At 32.2% G+C, this 5,428-nt stretch overlaps 1 long non-coding RNA gene across 1 annotated transcript; it reads left to right on the top strand.

Annotated features, from left to right (window-relative positions):
* Positions 1-1,400: 1,400 nt before the first annotated feature.
* Positions 1,401-4,487, top strand: LOC131947336 (uncharacterized). The gene is made up of 3 exons (XR_009387870.1): positions 1,401-1,668; positions 3,846-3,907; positions 4,348-4,487. It is a non-coding gene; the product is annotated as an uncharacterized LOC131947336 (long non-coding RNA).
* Positions 4,488-5,428: the final 941 nt, after the last annotated feature.

Below are 5,428 nucleotides of genomic sequence, written 5' to 3'. Positions count from 1 at the left end.
GTTTTTTTTTCTTCTTTAAATGGATAAACACGGCAATACAAGACTGAAAAACTACTGATATTTGGTTTTTACACTTTTTTATTCTTTCATAGTTTGATGCCTAGTTATAACATTGAGGAAAGTGTTTGCTTTTTATTATGGCAAATATGTGTTTGTATTCTCAGATTTTTTTCCAGGTCATCATAGACTTAACAAGTTGACTTAGAGACACCGAGGCTCCCACAACCAATATTGATTTGTCTACGGTCCACGTCTGCCGTGGCCGCCTCTATTGGGACATCTTTCTTTGATTCCTGCAACTCTCTGACCGCAGGCACGTCATCGACTTGGTCGGCCACAACAACAGCCAGGGTAAACAACAGACAGGCAATCACGACAGCTTTCATTTTCAGTCGGTAGAAAAAAACAACACCAGTAACACATTATTGCACATATTCTAAATGAATTAATAAACAAACAGACAACCTAACGCTAATAATAAAGTTTGTTTGGGTGTTTATTGACACAAACGAACAAAAATAAATTAGAATATTAAAAGTTTGAATGTATTTAGATTATTTCAAAAAAATGTAAAATACATTTCAAAAAATTATTATATAATTACATTAAATCAATTGAATAGGTTATAGTTAAGCGTAGATTACGATATAATACGTAAAAGTCATAGTAGCCTTAGTCAAAGAAGTCAAAAATCAACAACTACTTATGCAATAGTAAGATAAATAAAACTTTTTAAAATTATTTAGTATGTGAGAGAAAAAAGGATTTTGGTATATGAATTTAAAGTAAGAAATAAATAATTAAAGTGTGTATGCGTGTGTGTGTGAGAGAGAGAGAGAGAGAGAGAAAGAGAGTCTGTGTGTCGTTTGATAAGTTTTGAAACACAAAAAAAATTCGTTGTAAATTGCTATTTTAGAAAATGTGTGTGATTTAAAATAAGCAATACAAACATAACGAAAAAAAATGATTTTCAAATAGTAACAAACTATTTACCGAACTAAAGTGGCAGAGGCGCTAAGATAGACCTTTACTGAAAAGCCTTGAAGTGTTGAGCTACACGCCACGTATACTTATATACTACATGAGGCAGCATTAATATATTCAAATATTCTGCGATTATGTTCATGTCGCTAATGAAATTCAGAGGGATCCGATTGTCTATCACCTTACAAAGCCTGTAAGAAAACAAAAAAATTGCATAATTAAGCCAACTAATGTACGCATCTGGCGAGCTAAAAATAAGATCAGACAACAGAACAGATAAATAGTTTAAAATATTAACAAGAACTACTTAAAAGTTAGCATAATTTGTTATTTGAAACAAACTAGATTAGGTAAAAGGCTCATCTGTAATATTAATAACGTTAGCCTTACGGCTTTTATCCAGGTATTGGACTTGTAAGTTTATCGTTCTTTCTCGCGTTAATTCATGTCTGGTTAGCCAGGGAGAGATAAAAGTTTTCGAACTAAATCAATTGTTGTGAACGGGGTTTCCCATTGATAACAAAAAACATGGCGGCTATTTGTTAGTAGGTCCCGCTTCAAGATTTCAAAATCATCAAACGTTCCAGAAATGCAACAACTGTAAAAACTTTCAACGCTGTTTTGTTCATATGGATGGGAACAAACACATGTGTATGCATTTTTGAATATAAAAGTTTTGTGGCGGTAAGTATATTGATTTTATTTCTTTTGTTGATAGTTTGTCCAAGGCTAGGGGACATTACTCTGACTCTACTGAGTCTACTCAGTCTTTGCTACGAGACTTAAGATTCCCAGACCTAGATCTAGACCTAGATCTAGATCTAGATTCTAGAATCTACCAACTAAGATCTACATTGCTTTAATCTAGTTCTAAGAGTATAAGTTCATGAATTAGAATATATTAGATCTAGATTCTAGATCTAGTATTTTAGTGATCTAGATAAAATATTAAAAATATTAAGAAAAGGATGACGGTAAAAACTAAAACAACAGGAAAATGAGGATGACTTCCAGTCTCACTCAGCCTACGACTTACTTATTAATCGAATCTAGATTCTAGATCTAGATATTAGATCTAGATATCTAGAACTTAGACAACAATGTTAATGTTAATAGACCTAGATCTAGATCTAGCTAGATTACTGAACTAGACTCTAGATCTAGTACTGATTACTCAGTGATTAGATTACTGTTTAATATTTTAGAAGTAGGCCTATTAGTCTAGTTATTAGAAGTAACTTGTAGATAGATGGCTAGATAGATAGTATCATAGTATTACTAGATCTAGATAGAGATAGTAGAATAGATCTAGATCTAGATTCTAGTTGCAGATGGTAGGCCCTAGATCTAAAATCTAGATCTAGAGAATCTAGTACATCTAGATAGATTCTAGATCTAGATCAGTGGCGTAGCGAGGTCGGGTGTCACCCGGTGCGGCACTTAATGGTGTCACCCCCCCCAGAGGCATAGAGACCCTTCCCAGGGACAAACTTTCAAATTTTCGATTTGCACCCCCCCCTCAAACTTTCGATTTGCACCCCCCCCCCCTCAAGTTTTCGATTTGCACCCCCCCCCCTCAAACTTTTGATTTGCACCCCCCCCCCCTCAAGTTTTTGATTTGCACCCCCCCCCCCCTCAAACTTTCGATTTGCACCCCCCCCCTCGAGTTTTTCTCTATATATTTTGCTATTTTTTGCCTTGGTGTCACCCCCCTAAATGGTGTCACCCGGTGCGGTCCGCACCCCCCGCCCCCCCCCCCCCTCGCTACGCCCCTGATCTAGATTAGATCTAGTTTAGGTAAAACCTACCCTAGTTAAGTTTAGTAAGAGCTAGTAATGCCTAGTAAGGCTAACCTGTTTTTAATTTTAAATCAATTTTTTTATATCTAGAATCTAGACTAGATCTACTCTAGCTATTTACTAGATCTAGATCAGTAGCCAGTATAGTGATTAGAGTAGTAGTAGAGTGTAGTGTAGAGTACTGTAGACTATTGTAGAGTGTAGGTACTAATAACTAGACTGAAACTAAATTAGACTAGAATCTAGGTCTAGATACATTTAGGGCTTACAGACTTATCAGACTACAGTGTTGTAATGAGTAGATCTAGTAATATATAGATTAAATTTAGTTTGAAATTGTTACAGTAGTGCTACTACTTTTATAAGTAGTAAGTAGTGTAGACTACTAGAAGAGCAAGATGACAGATCTCCATCAAGCTACAATAGAGTTTAGTTAGTAGTTAGTTAGTCATAGTAATAGTACCAAAAGCAGTGTAAGTAGCACAGTAAAAAAAAGTATTACTAGGCCATCTACTATTGTATTAGGCCCTTTTATTTTTAGCAAGTTAAAGTTTGGTTAAGTACTAGTCTTCTACTTCTAGCAAGTTGCCTAGTAGTAAACTTATAAACTAGATCATGTGTATTAGTACTATTAGACTTGTAGGCTAGTCTTGTTAGTCTAGACCAGGGACTATAAAATCTACAATTGATAACTTTCGGCCTTTTAGTATAAGCCTAATTATTAATGAATTACAGGGTACAAAAATTAATAAATTGGTCAGAGTCAGTATGGTTACAGTTAGCTGTTAATAGAATTAAGTTTTAGATCTATTGACTACAATTTTTAGTTACAAGTAATGAAAATGAAACTAATAGTTTTGTAATAGTTAAGATATGGTTAACTGTAAACCAGATATTTTAGTTTTTAAGACAAGCTAAGTAGATAGAAAACTGAACCTTTACAATAAATTAAACCTTTTATAAATATATATATATATATATTAATATCTCATATTAGTTAAATAATTATTTTAATATAATATATGGATAAACTTAATAATTTATTATATTTAAATTCCCTAGGTACTTGGCAAGCAATTTTCTCACACTTTACTGTGGCTATTGGTGCTGATCTTGAACTAAAGGTGAGCTGAATTTTTTTTTATAATAAGCCATTTTTCAGCTTAAGCCCAAGTTTGAAATCGATTCAGTGTTCTAATTCTTAAAGAATATGTTGCTACTAAGATTATATACTGTAAGTATTAATATGTATGGCTTGATAGTGGGACTGTCAGACAGTAGCTTTCACATTTCTATCCTAAAAGATAAGAGTTCAGATCCCTGGTTTTAGTCCTGGTATGATGTCCTAAGTCTCATGAGTACCAGCTCTCATGAGTACCTGGCTCAAGATAAGGAAATTAAAGGTGTCTGGGTATATACCTCTGAACACTCTAATTTTACATGCAAATGTCACAGAAACAGGTGAATTTTAATTCAACTGCTATATTGGCTGTCTGTTTTAATCAATGATTAATTTTTTCATATTACAGAAAGTTGTTAAAAATATTATTTATTTAATTTCTAGGTAAATGGAACAGCATGGATGTGGATTTTTAGACACAAGGAAGCTGAATTTAACTTTTAATGAAGAATTTAAATGATGATTGTCCAAGAAAAGAAATATTAATCATATACATTGTAATGCTGTATTGATGCATCTTCTGTTTTAAGTAATTAAAAAAACCATCCATTTATGAAATTCTTTTCATTTTTTTTTTTTCAATTTTAAAACTGTAGTTCTGTTTTGTTATTTGAAAACAATGATGAAAGTATACTGAACTGCCATTGAGATATTAATATAAATGCTATTGTTTATAGTTTAATTCTTTCAGAAGCAACTATATTGACATCAAAACTGAATCTTTATTGTACACTAAGTATAAAAGCTTACCCGCAAACCAGTCCATGTCAACAATTTATTGACATTCAAACATTAAATTTTTTTAAAGGTGATTTTTCTTAAATAAAACAGACTACTTTCATATGGGATAAGAAACATTTAATTTTGAAATTGATTGGTTTATTAAATTTTAATGGAGCTGAAACTAAAACACTGGGTACAAATTTATTATTACTTTGTTTCTCAGAAAATTGCAAATTTTGAACATAAGAACTGTGGGAAGTAGGCAATGATGTTAAAATATCTCTTGAAACTTGAAGAAATTGTGGAAGGTTTAGAGATAGAAAACAACATTTCAGAAGATGATGTTTGAAATAATGGTAAAATATCTTTAGCAATTATTTATTGTCACTGAATAAATATTTTCATTAGACAAATCACATTTAGATATAGAAGAATAAGGTATGTCTTCAGATTTTCTTATCAGCGAAGATCCTGGGTGATTCTCTTTGTTACCATCGGTCAAACGACAAGCCAATTCTGGAAAATTCATTGGGTTCTTTGCCTGGGCAGCTAAATATATTTAAATTAAGTTCATGCAAGGCTTTAGAAACATCAATTGGATAAAACTCTATAATTTCATTAACTTTTTATTAATATCAGCTCCAAAGGAATAATATAAACAAGTTACACATCATCAATAAATCAAATTTGCAGATATTTCCAATTCACCAAACTTTCTTTAAGTCATAATATATATTTTAAA

The sequence above is a fragment of the Physella acuta genome, unplaced genomic scaffold, assembly GCF_028476545.2.
Source record: "Physella acuta isolate Inbredline_101_S28 unplaced genomic scaffold, ASM2847654v3 ptg000592l, whole genome shotgun sequence".
NCBI lineage: Eukaryota > Metazoa > Mollusca > Gastropoda > Physidae > Physella > Physella acuta.
Note: the sequence above shows the minus strand (reverse complement) of the source record. Positions and strands in the feature narration are given on the sequence as shown.